Raw genomic sequence first — 21,799 nt, forward strand, 5'->3', positions numbered from 1 at the left:
AAATTAGGAAAATGTTCATAGTTCTAGTTCACTTTTAATTTTTCCCACACTCTTTATCATATGTATGCAAGATGAACCACTCTCACACCCATGAAGTATTACCCTAGTACTCCATTATAGCTATGTTTGAAATTAAGAGCTGGGGTGATGAAATCTTACCTTTTTGAATGAAATAATTGGGTGCTCTACTTGAGTATTTCCAAGCTTTAAGTAATGGTTGAAGATTGATTGATGAAAATTAGGCCCTCCCTCTTGAACCCTCTCTCTCACACTCTAGAAGTATCAGAAAATGAGCTCAAAATAGACCTAAGGGGGTGTTTTACGGAATGGGAGTCGGGTTTTAAATTAAGAAAAATAGTGCCCCGACACAGGTCTGCGGTCACATATGCGACCGAATAATGGTTATGCGGTCCGCAAAGTGACCGCAGAAATGTCCCTCAGGGGCCTAAACCTTCAGCTCAGATATGCGACCAGTATGCGGTCTGCATACTTGTTCTGCGGTCGCATAATGCACCATAGAACTCCCTCCGCAGAAACCCAAGAGAAATTATGTGACCGATATGCGGTCCGCATATCGATTATGCGGTCGCATAATCGATCGCAAAACTGTCCTCAAATTGGCCAAACTTACTGCTTCACTCTGCGGCCATTATGCGGTTCGCAGAGTAATTATGTGGCCGCATAATGGGCCGCAGAAACGCGTTCTTTTGCAAAATATTTTCCTCTCAGTCCGTAGGATACTGTTCAATACAAAAAGTCTGAACTGCAGGAATCTAATTATTCAGCATAAATCAAAGCCTTCATTAATATAAATTTAGATAATTATATTAATGCTTCTTCTTAAACTTGCTTAATTAATTATTTGCATAGGGAAAATTCAAAAAAAATTAAATTCCTAGAATTATCAAACCAACAAACTCACGGAATTACATAAATATTCAAATAACAATCACATCAAATTGTTATATAACAACAAGTTCAACCAACAAGGATTTAGGCATGGCAAATAGATGATTAAATAAATGCCAACAATTATCCAATTTACTACATAATATTCCTAAGACTTAAACCCAATATATTTTGCACATACGAGCCCGAGTACTTACTCGTCACCTCGCGTACACGGCTTTTCACATTTCACAAACGGCACATAAGACTCGATGCCTAAGGGGTAATTCCCCCACTCGAGGTTAGGCAAGACACTTACCTTTTTGAAGTTAGGCCGATATTCCAAAATAGCCTTCTTGCTTGAATTGACCTCCGGACAGCTCAAATCTATCCAAATTAATTGTACAACTTCATTAAAATTCATCAGAAATAATTCCGGATAATAATACATCGACATAAAATTTTATTCCAAAAAGTCAACAAAAGTCAACGCGGGACTCGCCTCTCGAAACCCAATATAATTTTCATGAAATCCGAACACCCATTCTGATACGAGTTCCACCATACCAATTTTATCGAATTCCAATAACAAATCGACCTCCAAATCTTAAATTTAAACCAAGAGGGTTTTCTAAATTTTTCAACCCAATTCACTAATTTAGTGATAAAAACAACAATAGATTCATGTAATTTAACCAAAATCAAGTTAAGAATTCTTACCCTAATGTTTTCCTTGAAAAAATCTCAAAAGATCACCTCACCCGAGCTTCCTTGGTCCAAAAATGGAAGAATGACACGAATTTGGACTTATTCTGCTGCCCAGGGGTTTGTTCTTCGCGTTCGCGACAAACAAATTCTACAAAAGTCATTTTCAAACTCTTCTTCGATAGCCTCTAGTATAATGGATATAACTTTTTGTACAAAACTCCACATAATGAGTGGTTTGACTTTCTGAAAACTAGACTTCAAGGGCTATAACTTTTATTTGTTGGTCATCTCCCAAATCCTTATAGATTACGACATATAAGCTTCCAAAGTCAGCCCTGTGCAATAGAGATTTCTAAACTCTTCCTGGACAGCCTATAGTATATCCACCATAACCTTTTATACACAACTCCAAATGATAAATGGTTTACCTTTTTGGAAACTAAATACAAAGGGATATAACTTTTATTTTTGAATCATCTCCAAATTCCTTATAGATTGCTAGATATGGGCCTCTAAAGTTAGACGACGAACAACAAAATTTCCTTCTTCGCGAACGCGAGAACCTCTTCGCGAGCACAAAGAACAAAGTCCCAACGGCAAAATCCTTCTTCGCGAACGCGAGAGGCTCCTTGCGAACGCAAAGAACAACACCAGAACCAGCAACCAGCAGCATCAAAACACCCAAACTTGGTCCGGAACCACCCCGAATCAAACCCGAGGTCCCCGGGACCAGGTCCAATCGTACCAACCAGTCTCAATACATAACACGAACTTGATCGAGGCCTCAAATCACATCAAACAACATCAAAGCCACAAATCATACCCCAATTCAAGCCTAATAAACTTTGAAATTTCAAATTCTATATCTTGTGCCGAAACACATCAAATCAATCTGGAATGACTTCGAATTTTGCACACAAGTCATAATTGAAATAACGAAGCTATTCAAATTTCCAGAATCGGATTCCGGACCTGATATCAAAAAGTCAACCCCTAGATCAAACTTCCCAAAAATTCATCTTTCGCCATTTCAAGCTGAATTCCTCTACATACCTCCAATTAATTTTCCGGATATGCTCCTTAGTCCATAATCACCATACAGAGCTATTGACATCATCAAAATTTCATTCCGGAGTCGTCTTCACACATTTCCGACTACGGTTAAAATCCTTAGACTTAAGCTTCCGTTTTGGGGACTAAGTGTCCCAAATCAATCTGAATCATCCGGTAACTGAATTCAACCACGGACGCAAGTCAATACACATAATAAGAAGCTGCTCAGGGCCTTATGCCGCTAGACAGGGCTTAAATTCTTAAAACGACAAGTCAGGTTGTTACATTGTGATAGGGAGAACTTATCATAACTTGGCTAGATGCGTACAAGTGCTATTGTATATTAAATAATACATCACATACCAAAGTTTATTTTAGAAATTTTGTTCTCATAACCAATAGTTTAGATATAATTGGAGGCATATAATTTCTGCTAAACTGACTTGGATTTAAACTAGTATTATCAAGATAAATTATCATAATTTATATTCTGGAACTTTTTTCTAATAATTAATCAATCTTGCAAAAACCAAACTGCAAGTTGATAACAAATGCACATGTGACCATAGAATAGATGCATCTATTAAAATCATATTATAGTAAACGGTCCACATGGAAGGTGTAGTACATACTTCTTGTACTAATATTTTATCTTATCAAAATAAAATAGTTAAGAATATTATTATTATTATATTATATTTGACAGTAAACTAATGTATAATCATTATACTAGGCATACTATAATCGTATTATAAAGTAAAACCATAAGCATACATAATAAAGTATAATTTTGATTTTGTAGATTATTTAGTATACTGCATGCCACCTATTATTTAGTTCATGAAAATTTAACAAGGTGACATCCTTAGCAGCCACATAAATACTAATATTCTAATAACCAGACCATTGCTTATTCTAAATAGTGGTACAAACTTATCTGGTTTAAAGCTCGGACTTGTTGTTGTAGCAGAAAGATGTGTCTGTAACACTACATACCTTTTTGAATAAAATCTGGATAATTTTGACAATAGATCATCGATATATACCTTACGAGAAGTGAAACTCAACCTTGAGGTTAGAGACTTCGTGCTGATAACGTGTTATAAAATATAGTTCAAAGTAACAATAAAGAACAAAGAAAAAAAAGCTAAGAGATATAGAGAGAAAGAGAGGAGAGATTCTTATTTCTTCTTCAATTGTGTGTATTTTCCTATCTATTACAAGGCCTTTATATAGGCATGAAAACGAAGAAAAATATGTCATTGAATATGTCATTAAGCATAGAAATATGTCATTGAATATGTCATTAAGCATTTGAGAAGATCATGGAGGAAGAGTAGACATCCACCATAATTTGATTTTTCTTATAACAAACCATTCATTTTCCAATTCAGGCTTTCTTTTTCAATACTCCTATTATTGTTCTTTAGCGAAATGTTTCCTTTGTAGATAAGATTTCCTTTGGGGTGGGGCTGGGGTGATGCAGTGCGTGGGGTAGTGGGTAGGGGTGTTAATGGTTCAGTTCAGCCGGTTATTTTATAAAATTTGTACCATACCAATTGTTCGATTATTCTATTATGTATATTCAAAATTATACTTTTTGAAATTAAAATTGTCCCAATCATGTCGTTTCTCTTCGATATCAGTACGGTTCGGTTAATTTTCGGTATTTCTTTTAAATGTCATATAAAAGCTACTAGTAGAAGTAGAACGCAATAACATACGTACTTTTATAGGGCTTAGCAAACTGTAATGACCCAACCGGTCATTTTAAATTTTAGAAACCCGTTCCGTAAAATAAAACTCCTCTAACATGGTTTTATTACTTTATGACTCGCGGGTATAGTTGGTTAGGGATTTGGAAGTGTGTGGGTTAAAATCGGAACACTTGGTTCCTTAAGTTAGCCTTAAAAGGCCAAGTTTGACTTCGGTCAACATTTTGAGAAAACGACCCCGGAATCGGGATTTGACAGTTCCAATAGGTTCGTATGAAGATTTTGGACTTGGGCGTATGTCCGAATTGGGTTTTGGATAACCCGGGAGCATTTTGACGCTTAATAGTAAAAATCAACTATTTGAAGGTTTAAAATTCTTTAAATTTGGATCGGAGTAGGATTTTGAGTAATTGAAGTCCGTTTGGAATTCTGAGTTTGTGAATAGTTCGGTATCGTGATTTAAGACTTGCACGCAAATTTTCATGTCATTCCGAGTAGTTTAAGTATATTTCGGCGCATTGGAGGTAAATTGAAGAACTTGAAATTCTTAAGTTTGAATCAATTTGGTTTAGGGTATGATTCTTAGATTTGTTGTTATTTTACGCGTTCCTAGAGTTCGAGCGAGTCCGTTTTATGATTTCAAACCTGTTGGTATGTTCGGGCGGGGCCCCGAGAGTCTCGAGTGTTAACCGGATGAGTTAAATACATAGATTATAGGTGGATTATAACTAGTAAATCTTAGAAATCAAAGATTAAAATAAAAAACCTAGATTTTTATAAAAGCGAGATTTTAACCACGAAAATAGTTATGGAATTGGGTAAAAGTTATATATTTAAGTTCTTGAGATTATGGGTAACGTTTTAATCCAATATTTACAAAATCCGAGCACGTGGGCCCGGGGTGAATTTTAGGAATTTTACTATTTTGGATAGGATAATTTATTTAATAGATGAATTTCTAATTATTGAACATATATTAATTATTTTATATAACTTTTGGATAGTTTCGGATTTTTCGGCATCGAATCGAGAATTTTACACGACGCGATAATCGGAAAGTGGACTTTGAGACGAGGTAAGTCTCTTGTCTAATCTTGTGAGGGGAAAATTACCCCATAGGGATTAAATTGAATAATTGTTGCTAATTGCGGGGGCTACGTACGCACGAGGTGACGAGAGTCCGTGTGTAGCTACTATTAATGCTAAAGTCCGGGTAGTTTAGGACTCAAAGCATGAATTACTTGTGTACATTGTTGTAACGACCCGACTTGTCGTTTTAAAAATTTACGCCCCGTTCAGTGACTTAAGGTCTCAAGCAACTTCGCAATATGTATTATGACTCGCGGGTGTGGTCGAATTTGATTTACTAAAGATTCGAAATTAAATTAAAAGAACAATCCTTAATTTGAAGCTTAAATGGAAAGAGTTCACCGGAGAGTTGACTTCTGAGCAAACTACTCCGAAATGGAATTTTGATGATGTCAATGGCTCCGTATGGTGATTTTGGACTTATGAGCGTGTCTAAAAGTTATTTGAAAGTCTGTAGTGGAATTAAGCTTGAAATGTCGAAAGTTAATTTTTGGGAAGTTTGACCGGGGGTTGACTTTTTGTTATCGGGGTCAGAATCCGATTCCGGAAGTGGGAGTAGGTCCGTAATGTCAAATGTGACTTGTGTGCAAAATTTGAGGTCAATCGGAGAAGTTGGGGCCAAATTTGGTAGAAGTTGAAGTTTCAAAGTTCATTAAGTTTGAATTAGGGTGTGATTCATGATTTTGATGTTGTTTGATGTGATTTGAGGCTTCAAGCAAGTCCGTGTTATGTTATGGGATAGGTTGGTATGATTTGACAGGGTCCCGAGGGGCTCGGGTGTGTTTCGGACCAAATTGGAGTTGTTTGGACTGCTGTTGCTGAAGTCTGGTTTCCTTCTTCGCAAACGCGAAGGGAGTGTCACATTAGCGAAGAGGAATTTGAGGGGCTGATGATTTGTCCTTCGCGAACACGAAGCTATGAACGCGAACGCGAAGAAGGAGAAAGGCAAGCCTTCGCGAACGCGTCCCAAGCAACGCGAACGCGAAGAAGAAAGGAAGATTGGGGCCTGGGTTCATTTGGCCTTCGTGAATGCAAAGAGTGGAAGGCGAACGTGAAGGAGTTGGTTAGCTGGTCATCGCGAACGCGACGAGGACTTCGCGAACGCGACGAGGACTTCACGAACGCGAAGAGGAAATGATGGGGTAGAAATAATTGGCCTTCGCGAACGCGATGAGGAGGTCGCGAACACAATGAAGGATTTGAGGCAGTTGGGTTTTGGCCTTCGCGAACGCAAAAAAGGCCTATCCGGGCAGAATTAAAAGTCCCAAAAACGGGGATTTGAGTTCATAACTCAAAATCAAATTTGGAGCTCGGTAGAAGGCGATTTTTGGAAAGATTCTTGCGTGGGTGTTTGGGGTAAGTGATTCTTATCCAGTTTTACTAATTTCCACGATTATGTCTTTGAATCCATCATTTAATTCGGATTTAATGGAGGAAAAATCAAGATATTTGTAAAATCTTCCAAAAACGAAAATTTAAGATTTGGAAGTCGAGTTGTTATTGGAATTCGATAAAATTGGTATGGTTGAACTCGTATCAGAATGGGTGTTCGGATTTCATGAAAATAATGTCGGGTTCTGAGGGGCGGGTCCCGCGTTGACTTTTTGGAATAAATTTTTAAGTCGACGTATTATTATCCGGAATTGTTTCCGATGAATTTTAATGAAGTTATGCAATTAATTTGGATAGATTTGAACGGTCCGGAGGTCAATTCGAACAAGAAGGAGATTTTGGAATATCGGCCTAACTTCAAAAAGGTAAGTGTCTTGCTTAACCTTGACTGGGGGAATTACCCCTTAGGTATCGAGTCTTATGTGCCAAATTGTGTAATTGAAAACCATGTACGCGAGGTGACGAGTACGTACTTGGTTTATATGTGCAAATTTCATGGATTAAAAATCCTTATACGCCCTTATGTATTAAATTGGAAATTATTGGCAATTATCAAATCATCTATTTGTCATGCCTAGATCCTTGTTTGTTGAAATTGTTTTTACATGATGATTTGGTGTGATTTCCACCTTGATTTATATGTGAAATATTATTTTGTTTAGTTTTTCACTTCCGGATATTTTGTTAAGATTTTTGTGCACATTATGGTCGAGCCATTGGCTCCTTATTGTAGAAAATAATGTATTGTTGTATTCTGTGGCAAGTTGTAATATTTGGGCACTTCATGTGCAATTTGTGATATGTTGTAAGACTTGAGCACCTGATGTGCAATTTTTGATATGTTGTAAGATTTGAACACTTGATGTGCAATCTGTGATATGTTGTAAGATTTGAGTACTTGATGTGCAATTTCTGAAATGCTGTAATATTTGGGCACTTGAGGTGCAAGTTATATTATGTTGTGATATTTGGGCACTTGAGGTGCAAGTTATATTATGCTGTGATATTTGGGCACTTGAGGTGCGATTTGTGAAATATTGTGATATTGATACGCATGCAGTGAGATAAGGGTGGCTTGAAACGCGTGGCTAGTAGGAGAACTACTAGAAGCCATGCGGTGTGATAGGGGTGGCTAAAACGAAGGATGCTATTTCGGGAAAATGATTTATTTAAAATTATATGTGAAGGCTCCCGCGGTGATATAAGTAAATGAGATATTGTGAATTTATTTATGATTTGGGACTACGAGGCGGTACCTCGAAAGTGCCCTGTTGATATTTCTTTATTCATGTTCTTGCCTTGGGCGATTTTGTTTCATTTAATATGTAAATTCTTGTCTTCTTCCGTGATGTATTAGTTGACTTTATTATTATGTGTTTTGTGCTCCTAGTTGTATTGTGTTGACTTTGGCTTTTTAGCACGAGACTCTGAAGAAGTATATTTCTGGTTTTTCTTACTGATTTTCGATGATTGAGTTGATTTAAATAAAGAAATTATTATTATGTTTTAAATTAAATAGTTTTACAACCAAACCAGTAGTTTATTAGATGCTTTAATTTAAGTGAAATGTTATTTTCTTCACCCAAATGATTTCAAAAAAACAATTCAATTCTTTGTTGATTTCTCACTTGATTTAAAAATTCTAAACTCGCTTTAATGGAAATAAATTGATCATGTGGATCTTATATACATTGAGGATATTGGCATGTGAATTGTCCATGCAGTTATGATATGAAACGAGGACACGAGGTGCCGGAAAAATATGATGCTTTAATTATGGGCACGAAATGCCGTGGAGATATGAAAAATGGGCTGAGGCCAGTGTTTATGAAAAATGGGCTGAGGCCCGTGTTTATGAAAAATATGAAAAATGGGCTGAGACCCGTTTTTATGAAAAATATGAAAAAAGGCTGAGACCCGTGTTTATGAAAAATATGAAAATGGGCTGAGACCCGTATTTTTATGATTATGAAATGAGGTGTCACATGGTGACTTTTTAATTGAAGCATTATATTCAGAATATTTATTTGGAAGGATTTTTATTTAGAAAGTATTATATGAAAGAATTGTATTTGAAAGATAATTATTTGAGGAAAATTATATTTTAAAGAGAGTTAATTGGTAGAATTATATGTGTAGGATATTTAATTGAAGAACTTGATTTAACTGGGTGTAATAGTATTTATTAATTGTTGAGCGATATTAAATGGTGATCTTATTGTCTTACAGTGCATATCATTGGTTGTTTTATGTTGCCTTGTTGTGATATCACTGGTTGAGTTGTTGTTATCATTGCTAGTTATTTTCCAGTACTATTGTATACTACTATATTGCACAGGGTAATAGACTAGTGAGCGTCTTGACTGTACCTCGTCTCTACTCCATTGAGGCTAGTCTTGATACTTACTGGGCACTGCTGTGGTGTGCTCACTCTACACTTCTGCACATTTTTGTGCAGAGCCAGGTATTGGAGATCGGACTTGAGCAGAGTTAAATCGCGATCATAAAGATTCAAGGTAGAGCTGCTTGGCCGTCGCAGTCCCTTGGAGTCTTTTCATTTCATTGTACTGTTAATTTGTAATCAACAGTATTGTATATTCGCTCCTCGTGATCATTTCATGTATTCAGTTAGAGTTTGTGACTAAGTACTACCAGTCTTGGGAGGTTGTATATTCATATTTATTCCGCTGTTAGTTTTGATCATTTATTTAATTAAAAAAAAAATGGCTTCAAATGTAATAAAAATCGGCTTACCTAGTCTTAGAGACTAGGTGCCATGACGACGCCTGTGGTGGGATTTTGGGTCGTGACAATTGTATTCTTTGTTTAATTAATATTAATGGATATATATGAACATATTGTGAATTGTTAGACAAGATATTAAAGGATGAAAATCTCATATGCTTGATTTTCTGTTTAAATTAATTATTTGTTAAAAGAAATTATTCTTCCTCCCGAATTTATCTTATAATAAATATACTCTCCTTCCGGAGGTACATAAGAAAATGTCATCCTTTCTTGTGGAGCGGGCCGAACGCCTCGGCAGGATAGATTCATCTATGGATCGTGCCGCACGTCCCTCGACAGTGTACACGGCACTTAGGATCGGGCCGTATATCCTCGGCAGAAATCGTGCTTAAAAATAATAATTACACGATACTTTAATAGTGTATTTTAGCTTGTGAAGCTAATTGATAAATTGGAAAATCCTTAGAATTTAATGAATTATTATTCCTGCTTATTAAGGAATTAATTGTTATTCTTGTAAATGAGATTTAATTGATAAATTAAAAATTATTTGAATTTAAGGAATTTAATTAATATATTGAGAATTGTTGCATTTGAAGGAATTTGATTATTTCTGCTGGTTAAATAAATTATTATAAATTCTGTGAATCATGCTTATTTAGATATTTTAGTTGTATTTAAATTATTATTATTGACCCATAATGAGTGTCAAAGTCGGCTATCTCATCTCTACCACTTCGAGATTAGGCTTGATACTTACTGGGTACACGTTGTTTACGTACTCATACTACACATGCTGCACTTTTTGTGCAGGACCTGAGGCAAGTACTAGTGGGGGACCTATCGTCTTACGCCCACGTTATCCAGGGGCATAGTGGTGAGCTGCCTTTCTGAGCCGTTCTGCAGCTACTAGTGTCTCTCCTTGTATTTTTCATTCTGTCTATTTTTATTTCAGACAGTATTTGAGGCTTTGTATAATCTACTAGATGCTCATACACTTGTGACACCGGGTCTTAGCACACACATTGGTAGAATTTGGTGTTTTATTAAATTTTTGGTTTTAAATTTTGTCAATATATGTTTAATTTATTAAGTTGGCTTGCCCAGCTATAGTGTTGGGTGCCATCACGACCTATAGGTTAAATTGGGTCGTGACAACATGGTATCAAAGCACTTGGTTCACGTAGGTCTCACAAGTTATGAGCAGGCCTAGTAGAGTCTTGCGAAACGGTACGGAGACGTCTGTACTTATCTTCGAGAGGCTATAGGGTGTTAACAAATTACCTTTCTTCATATCCCATCGTGCAATTGGGGTAGTTCTAAATATCCTTCTCTTATTCTCTCTCAGATGGTGAGAACGCGCTCGAATGAGGTTCCAGGCCAGAGAAGAGCTACTCCCCCAATTGCTAGAGGCCGAGGGAGGGCTCCAGCCCGTGGTAGAGGGCGAGGACGTTCCAGGACTGTTCCAGTTATGCCGCCAATGGGTCCAGCAGAGAACCTCATTGTTGAGGAACAGGATGAGGTGCCTGTGGCAGAGCCAGCTCCTGTGGATATCACATCTGCACCTGGATTTCAGGGTGTCATGGGTCGTATGCTGCGGTTCATGGACAATATGACTCATGCCAGTTTATTTCCGGCAGACCGAGCCACATCTCAGGTGGGCGCGGGAGCACAGACCCCTACCGCGCAGGCTCATAGACAGGCTGCTGCTATATATCAGACCCAGGGTGCACTACCCGTGGGTGGAGCCCAGCTAGTGGCAGTAGCTACACCTGAGCCCAGGCCAGCTGTAGCCGTCGATCCTCAGAAACTATTGGACAGATGAACTAGACTACATCCTTCTGTCTTTGGGGGTTAGCGACATGAGAATCCACAGGACTTCATTGATCATTGCGGGGACAGACTACACAACATGAAGATATTGGAGTCTCATGGGGTAGAGTTTCATACTTTTTAGCTAGAGGGCAGAGCCCGTAGATGGTGGCAGTCTTATGTTCTTGGCAGACAAGCAGATTCTCCTCCCATCACTTGGGATAGGTTCACCCGTATCTTCCTGGACAGGTATATTCCACCCTCCCAGAGGAAAGAGTTGCAGTTTAAGTTTGAGTAGCTCCAGCAGGGTCAGATGTCAGTGACCAATTATGAGGCAAGGTTTTCTGAATTATCTCGCCATGCACTTATGATACTCCCTACTGAGGTGAAGAAATTGCAGAGGTTTGTAGCCGGCTTACATAGTGGCATTCAGGCCACTATGGCTCGAGAGGTTAGATGGGTACTTCTTATGAGCTAGTTGTGGAGATATCCCGGAGGATTGAGGGTGTGCCTCAGTGGAGCCGAGAGCAGATTATGAGAGATAAACGGTTCAGGTACTCTGGAGAGTTCAGAGGTGCTCCATCTGGGGGCAGAGGTCAGTTCGTGAGGGGGCACTCCAGCAGACCCCCATTTCCAGCACCACCACCTCCTCGGGGTACTCCAGTGCGACCTTATCTCAGTGTTATACCAGAGATTTCTTACCGCCCACCAGCTATTCACGGTCCTCCCAGTGGGTATTTAGGTCCCCAGGGCCAGACTCTTAGTCAGCATCCCATCGTACCGAAGAGTTGTTACGAGTGCAGGGATCCCTGTCACATGCGGAGGTTTTGCCCCAGGCTTCAGGGTAGACCAGTACAACAGGGTCAGCAGCCTATGCTTACCGGACAAGTTGCTCCACCAGTAGTCCGACCCCCAAGAGGTGGAGGACAGGTGGGTAGGGTCCGTCCTAGAGGTGGAGGTCAGCGAGGCAGAGGCCAACCAGTTGGTGCTCCAGTTCGGTTCTATGCTTTTCCGGCTAGACTAGATACAGAGGCCTCAGATGCTATGATTACAGGTATTATTTCTATTTGCGGCAAAGATGCCTCAGTATTATTTGATCCAGGATCCACGTATTCATATGTGTCATCTCTATTTGCTCAATTCCTAGGTGTTTATGTGTCCACTCCTGTAGGCGATTCTATAATTGTGAACCGGAGCTACCGGTCTTGTATTATTACATTCTGTGGTTATGAAACTAGAGCAGATCTCTTATTGCTCGAGATGACCGATTTTAAAATTATTCTGGGTATTCATGCTCTTCTAGATTCTCATGCCAAAACTGTTACCTTGGCTATTCCATCTTTGACTAGGCTGGAGTGGAAGGGTTCGTCGGGTAGTTCGTCGGGTAATATATTAAAGCCTTAACACATGGTTGAGAAGGGTTGTTTGGCTTATCTAGCCTATGTTTGGGATACTACTGCAGAGACTCCGGCTATTGATTCAGTGCTAGTAGTTCGGGAGTTCTCCGATGTATTTCCTTCGGGGCTTCCAAGTATGCCACCTGATCGGGATATTGATTTTTGTATTGACTTGGCTCCAAATACTCAGCCTACATCTATTCCACCGTATCGCATGGCTCCGAAAGAATTGAAAGAGTTAAAAGAACAGTTGGAAGAGTTACTAGCCAAAGGTTTTGTCAGACCGAGTGTATCGCCTTGGGGTGCACCAGTATTATTTGTGAAGAAGAAAGACGGCACAATGCGAATATGTATTGACTATCGCCAATTGAACAAAGTTACTATTAAGAACAAGTACCCGTTGCCGCGTATTGATGACCTATTTGACCAGTTGTAGGGTTCTAGGGTGTTCTCTAAGATTGACTTGAGGTCGGGGTATCATCAGTTGAAGATTCAAGATTCGGATGTTCCGAAAACTGCTTTCCATATTAGATATGGTCATTATGAGTTTCTGGTGATGTCTTTCGGTTTAATTAATGCCCCGGCAGCATTTATGGATCTGATGAATAGGGTATTCAGGCCATATATTGATTCATTTGTCATTGTCTTCATTGATGACATTTTGATCTACTTGCGCAGTAAGGAGGAACATGAGAAGCATATGAGAATAGTGCTTCAGACATTGCGGGAACAAAAGCTATATGCTATGTTCTCTAAATGTGAGTTTTGGCTAGAGTCTGTAGCATTTTTGGGACATATTGTATCGGGCGAAGGTATTAAAGTTGATCCCAAAAATATTGAGGCATTTCAGAATTGACATCGACCCACTTCGGCAACTGAGATCAGGAGTTTTCTGGGTTTAGCAAGTTATTATCGTCGATTTGTGGAAGGTTTTTCATCTATTGCAACACCTTTGACCAAATTAACCCAGAAGGGTGTTTGGTTTCGATGGTCCGATGATTGTGAGTCAAGCTTTCGGAAGCTCAAGACACCATTGACTGCAGCACCAATGTTAGTGTTACCTTCCGGTTCGGGGATGAATACGGTGTATTGCCACGCTTCACGCGTTGGTTTGGGTTGTGTATTAATGAAGGAAGGGCGAGTTATTGCATATGCTTCACGTTAGTTGAAGCCCCACGGGCAGAATTATCCGGTACATGATTTGGAGTTAGCTGCGACTGTTCACGCCCTTAAGATTTGGAGGCATTATCCTTATGGGGTGTCTTGTGAAGTTTATACTGATCATCGCAGTTTGCAGCATATGTTCAAGCACAGGGACCTAAATTTGAGGCAGCGCAGATGGCTGGAATTACTAAAAGATTATGATATTACAATCCTATATTATCCAGGTAAACCAAATGTAGTTGCAGATGCCTTGAGTAGAAAGGCTGAGAGTATGGGTAGTTTGGCTTTCATTTCAGCAGAAGAGAGGTCATTAGCTTTGGATATCCAGTCGTTGGCCAATAGACTTGTGCGGCTAGATATTTCAGAGCCTAGCTGAGTTCTTGCATGTGTCGTAGCTCAGTCTTCACTATTTGAGCAGATCAAGGCTGGCCAGTATGATGACCCACACTTAATGGTTCTTCAAGAAACGGTACAACGAGGTGGTTCCTAATGTGGATGAACTAAGGAAAAAGAACCTGGAGGAGCCACACAGTTCCCGGTATTCTATTCATCCAGGTGCTACAAAGATGTATCGTGACTTGAGGCAGCATTATTGGTGGCGACGAATGAAAAAGGACATAGTTGAGTATGTAGATGGGTGTCTAAATTGCCAGCAAGTTAAATATGAGCACCAGAGGCCAGGTGGCCTACTTTAGCAGATTACCATACCAGAGTGGAAATGGGAACAAATTACTATGGACTTTGCAGTTAGGTTGCCGCGGACCTTGAGGAAGTTTGATGCAGTTTGGGCGATTGTTGACAGGTTGACCAAGTCGACACATTTTATTCCTATTGTGACTATGTATACTTCAGAGAGGTTGGCCCAGATTTATATTCAGGAGATAGTTCGGTTGCACGGTGTGCAAATTTCCATCATATCAGAAAGAGGCCCGCAGTTTACTTCACATTTCTGTAGAGCAGTACAGAGTGAATTAGGGACCCGTGTAGAGCTCAGCACAACCTTTCATCCACAGACCGACGGGCAGTCAGAGCAGATAGTTCAGATTTTGGAGGATATGCTCAAGGCATTTGTGATTGACTTTGGAGGTCAGTGTGATCGTTTCTTTCCTTTGGCCGAGTTTGCTTATAATAATAGTTACCAATCCATCATCAAGATGGCTCCATTTGAGACTTTATATGGCCATCGATGATGTTCACCTATAGGATGGTTTGATCCTGGTGAGGCTAAGTTATATGGTACTTATTTGGTAAATGATGCCTTGAAAAAGGTAAAGTTAATTCAGGAGCGACTTCGTACAGCACAGTCCAGACAGAAGAGTTACGCAGATCAGAAAGTGCGTGATTTATCATTTATGGTAGGTGGAAAAGTTCTCTTGAAGGTTTCGCTGATGAAGGGAATTATGAGATTCGGGAAGAAGGGCAAGTTGAGCCCAAGGTTTATAGGCCCATTTGAGGTGTTGAGACGAGTTGGGGAGATTGCTTATGAGCTTGCATTGCCTCCCAGTCTATCGGGAGTTCATCCGGTTTTCCATGTATCTATGCTCCGGAAGTATCATGCTGACCTATCACATGTGTTGGACTTCAGCACCGTTCAGCTAGATAAGAGTTTGGGTTATGAAGAAGAGCCATTTGCCATTGTTGATAAACAAGTTCGCCACTTGAGGTCCAAGAGGATTTATGCAGTAAAGGTCTAGTGGAAGGGCCAACCAATCGAGGAAGCGACTTGGGAGGCCGAGGAGGACATGCGGAGCAAATATCCACACTTATTTGGCACTCCAGGTATTATTCTAAACTCGTTCGAGGACGAACGTTTGTTTACAAGGTGGAGAATGTAATGACCCAACCCGTCATTTTACTTTTAGAAACCCGTTCCCTAAAATAAAACTCCCCGAACATGCTTTTATTACTTTATGACTCGCGAGGATGGTTGGTTCGGGATTTGGAAGTGTGTGGGTTGAAATCGGAACACTTGGTTTCTTAAGTTAGCCTTAAAATGCCAAGTTTGACTTCGGTCAACATTTTGAGAAAACGACACCGGAATCGGGATTTGAGGATTCCAATAGGTTCGTATGATGATTTTGGACTTGGGCGTATGTTCGAATCGGGTTTTGGATAACCCGGGAGCATTTTGACGCTTAATAGTAAAAATCAACTATTTGAAGGTTTAAAATTCTTTAAATTTTGTTTGGAGTAGGATTTGGAGTAATTGAAGTTCGTTTGGAATTTCGAGTTTGGGAATAATTCCGTATAGTTATTTAAGACTTGCACGCAAATTTTCATGTCATTCCAAGTAGTTTAAGTATATTTCGGCGCATTGGAAGTAAATTGAAGAGCTTGAAATTCTTAAGTTTGAATCAATTTGGTTTAGGGTATGATTCTTAGATTTGAAGTTGTTTTACGCGTTACGAAAGTTCGAAAGAGTCCGTTTTATGATTTTAAACCTGTTAGTATGTTCGGGCGGGGCCCCGGGAGTCCCGAGTGTTAACCGGACTAGGCTCGGACCAATTTTGGAAAATTGAGCAAGGACTGAAGCTCCCAGCTACTGTCATAATCGCACCTGCGCTTGGACAGCCGCAGGTGCAAGCCACTAATCGCAGGTGTGAATGGGAGAAGCCTGCCCAGCCATCATAGATGCGAAGCATTTTGGCGCACCTGCGAACGCGCAGGTGTGATGGCCTTGTGTGCAGAAACAGAAAAATGCACAGGTACGAAGGGATGGGCGCACCTGCACTTGCGCAGAAGCGAGCACTTCTTCCGCAGGTGCGGAACCAGGAAAAGAACGAAAATGCACACCTGTGAGGAATTTCCGCATGTGCGAAAGCTGCAGGTGCAAAAATCCTGTCTGGGTAGAACCTTAAAAACGGACGAAAACTCAGTCCATTTCTTTCTATTTTTCATCCATTGTTGGGCGATTTCAGAGCTCTTTGTGAGGAGTTTTCAACTAGCAATTGAAAGGTAAGTGAATTCCACACCCCTTGAGTTAAATACATAGATTATAGGTGGATTATAACTAGTAAATTTTAGAAATCAAAGATTTAGATGAAAAACCTAGATTTTTATAAAAGTGAGATTTTAACCACGAAAATAGTTATGGAATTTGGTAGAAATTATATATTTAAGTTCTTGAGATTATGGGTAACATTTTCATCCGAAAATTTCTAGAATCCGAGCACGTGGGCCCAGGGTGAATTTTAGAAATTTTACCATTTTGGATAGGGTAATTTATTTAATAGATGAATTTCGAATTATTGAACATATATTAATTATTTTATATAACTTTTGGATAGTTTCGGATTTTTCGGCATCGAATCGAGAATTTTATGCGACGCGATAATCGGAAAATGAACTTTGAGACGAGTTAAGTCTCTTGTCTAATCTTGTGAGAGGGAAATTACCCCATAGGGATTAAATTGAATAATTGTTGCTAATTGCGGGGGCTACGTACGCACGAGGTGACGAGAGTCCGTGCGTAGCTACTATTAATGCTAAAGTGCGGGTAGTTTAGGACTCAAAGCATGAATTACTTGTGTACATTGTATTCTTTGTTTAATTAATATTAATGGATATTTATGAACATATTGTGAATTGTTAGACAAAGATATTAAAGGATGAAAATATCATATGCTTGATTTTCTGTTTAAATTAATTAATTATTAAAAAAAATTATTCTTCCTCCCGAATTTATCTTATAATAAATATACTCTCCTTCCGGAGGTACATAAGAAAATGTCCTCCTTTCTTGTGGAGCAGGCCGAAAGCCTCGGCAGGATAGATGCATCTATGGATCGTGCCGCAGGTCTCTCGGTAGTATACACTACACTCTGGATCGGGCCGTACATCCTCGACAGAAATCGTGCTTAATAATAATAATTACATGATACTTTAATAGTGTATTTCAGCTTGCGAAGCTAATTGATAAATTGGAAAATCTTTGGAATTTAATGAATTATTATTCCTGCTTATTAAGGAATTAATTCTTATTCCTGTAAATGAGATTTAATTGATAAATTGAAAATTATTTGAATTGAAGGAATTTATTTAATATATTGAGAATTATTGTATTTTGAAGGAACTTGATTATTTCTGCTGGTTAAATAAATTATTATAAATTCTGTGAATCATGTTGATTTAGATATTCTAGTTGTATTTCAATTATTATTAATGAACCATAGTGAGTGTTAAAGTCGGTCATCTCGTCTCTACCACTTCAAGATGAGGCTTGTTACTTACTGGGTACACGTTGTTTACGTACTCATACTACACTTGCTGCACTTTTTTTTGCAAGACCTGAGGCAAGTACTAGTGGGGGACCTATCGTCTTACGCCCACGTTATCCAGGGGCATAGTGGTGAGCTGCCTTTCTGAGCTGTTCTGTAGCTACTAATGTCTCTCCTTGTATTTCTTATTCTGTCTATTTTTATTTCAGACAGTATTTGAGGCTTTGTATAATCTACTAGATGCTCATACACTTGTGACACCAGGTCTTGACACACACATTGGTAGAATTTGGTGTTTTATTAATTTCTTGGTTTAAAATTTTGTCAATATATGTTTAATTTATTAAGTTGGCTTTGCCCAGCTGTAGTGTTGGGCACCATCACGACCTATAGGTAAAATTGGGTCGTGACAAAAACTCTCTAGACATTTTTATTATTTAAAAGGTTATGCATTAAGAAAACATGAAAACAACATAAAAGAAACTAAGCAAAGAGACCGAAAATGTAAATCAAACGAGTAGAAAGACATTAACCAAGCTGAGACCAAAGAATAAAATCTATAGAAGATTAAATATTTAAAAAGATGAATCAAAGTGATAGGAAAGGAAACATATTCAATACATTATAATTTTCTACTCATAAATGCTAGAATACCTTGTGTCTCGCTAGTGAATATGCTAAAAATAATTTAGTTTCAACTGGAGTAAATAATAGGTTGGGAATTAAGATTTTGAGTTTAATTACTTGTTGGCTTATAACCGTTAGAAAAAGTTTAATGCACTATTATTTTTAAATTTAATATATAAATATATTGTTAACATGTAAATTTATTCGGTACGGTTCTGTCACGGCCCAAAATCCATTAAGGTCGTGATGGCGCCGGACACCGCTGTCAGGCAAGCCAACAATACAAACTTCACTTAATAACCCATTTTAGTAATTTTGAAATCAAAATTTCTTCAAAGAAATATTAAAGATCAAACTCATAGAGTAAATGATAAATATTTTTAGCAACTAAATTTGTAAACTATTCACAACCATTCCCAAAACCCGGTGTCACAAGTGCACGGACATTTATTAGGGAATTAAAAATAAAATATAGCATCTGTCTAGAATACAATTTAGCAGAAAAAAGATAATAACCCTGAAAGAGACTCTGTTGGCTGCGGATCTTAATTCAAAATACACATATGTCCCCACAATTATTAACCACACCTCTGCGCCCACAAGGCCACTAGACATATATGTACCTGTACAATAAAATGTGCAGCAAGTGCAGTATGAGTACGAAAACAACGTGTACCCAGTAAGTATCAAGCCTAATCTCGAAGAGGTAGAGACGAGATGACCGACTTTGACACTCACTATGGGTCAATAATATTAAATAATCATGAAATAGAAATATTTATATCAACGTGATTCACATAGTTAACAGTAATTTTATTGACTAGTAGAAATAATTAAATTCCTTCAAATGCAGTAATTCTCAATATATTAATTAAATTCCTTCAATTCCTATAAATTTCCGAATTTATCATTTAGTCTCATTTACAGGAATAACAATAATTCTTAACAAGTAGGAATAATAATTCAATAAATTCCAAAGATTTCCAATTTATCAATTAGCTTCACAAGCTGAAATAAACTATTAAGGTATTGTGTAATTATTATTATTAAGCACAATTTCTACCGAGGACGTACGGCCCAATCCAGAGTGTCGTGTACACAACCGAGGGATGTGCGGCACGATCCATAGATGCATCCATCCTGCCGAGGAGTTCGGCCCGCTCCACAAGAAAAGAGGACATTTTCTTATGTACCTCCGGGAAGAGAGTATATTTATTAAAGATAAATTCGGGAGGAAGAACAATTGTTTTTAACAATTAAATAATTTAAACAGAAAATCAAGCATATAAGATTTTCATCCTTTAATATCTTTATCTAACAATTCACAATATATTCATATATATCAATTAATATTAATATATATATATATATATATATATATATATATCAATTAATATTAATTAAACAAAGAATACAATTTACACAAGTAATTCATGCTTTGAGTCCTAAACTACCCGGAATATAGCATTAATAGTAGCTACGTACGGACTCTCGTCACCTCGTGCGTACGTAGCCCCTACAATTAGCAACAATTATTCAATTTAATCCCTATGGGGTAATTTTCCCCTCACAAGATTAGACAAGAGACTTACTTCGACTCAAAGTCCACTTTCTGATTACCACGTCGCGTTGAATTCTCGATTCGACGCCGAAAATCCAAAACTGTCCAAATATTATACAAAATAATTAATATATTCTAAATGATTCAAAATTTATCTATTAAATAAATTACCTTATCCAAAAATGGTAAAATTCCTAAAATTCACCCCGGGCCCACATGTTCAGATTATGGAAATTTTTGGATGAAAACATTACCCATAATCTCAAGAACTTAAATATATAATTTCTACCCAATTCCATAACTATTTTCGTGGTTAAAATCTCATTTTTATAAAAATCTAGGTTTTTCACCTATGCCTTTGATTTCTAAGAAATACAAGTTATAATCTACCCATAATCTATGTATTTAACTTTAAGTGTGTAGAATTAACTTACCTTCATGTTGCTAGTTGAAATCCTCTCTCGAACAACTCCAAAATCGCCCAAATATGGAGGAAACACGGACAAAAATGGCTGAGCCTCGCCTCTTTTTAACATTCTGCATGAACAGCTTTTTCGCACCTGCGGAGGGCTACCGCACATGCAGCTTTCGCACCTGCGAAAATTCCTTACAGGTGCGAGTTCCACTCGCCTGGGCCAAGGTCGCATCTGCGCAAAAATTCTCGCACCTGCGCGTTCGCAGGTGCGAACGTACCAGAAGCAAAAAGCTTCAGCATTTTTCTCCCAAGTCCGAAATTGGTCCGAGCCTCGTCCGGTTAACACTCGGGACCCCCGGGGCCCCGCCCAAACATACCAACAGGTTTGAAATCATAAAACGGACTCGCTCGAACTCTCGGAATGCGTAAAACAACATCAAATCTAAGAATCATACCCTAAACCAAATTGATTCAAACTTAAGAATTTCAAGTTCTTCAATTTACTTCCAATGCGCCGAAATAAACTTAAACTATTGGGAATGACACAAAAATTTGCGTGCAAGTCTTAAATCACTATACGAAACTATTCCCAAACTCGGAATTCCAAACGGACTTCAATTACTCAAAATCCTACTCCAAACCAAATTTAAAGAATTTTAAAACTTCAAATAATTGATTTTTATCAAAAATCCGATTCGGACATACGCCCAAGTCCAAAATCATCACATGAACCTATTGGAACCGTCAAAATTTGGTTTGCAAAATGTTGACCGAAGTCAAACTTGTCTATTTAAAGCTAACTTAAGGAACCAAGTGTTCCGATTTCAACTCACACACTTCCAAATCCCGAACCAACCATCCTCGCAAGTCCTAAATCATTAAAAACACATACGAGAAGTTTTATTTAGGGGAACGGGGTTCTAACAGTCAAAACGACCAGTTGGGTCGTTACATTCTCTCCCACTTAAATATACGTTCATCCTTGAGTATGCTAAGGACTGCTTCGGAGTTGT

Source organism: Nicotiana tabacum, chromosome 2, assembly GCF_000715075.1.
Source record: "Nicotiana tabacum cultivar K326 chromosome 2, ASM71507v2, whole genome shotgun sequence".
NCBI classification, from domain to species: Eukaryota; Viridiplantae; Streptophyta; class Magnoliopsida; order Solanales; family Solanaceae; genus Nicotiana; species Nicotiana tabacum.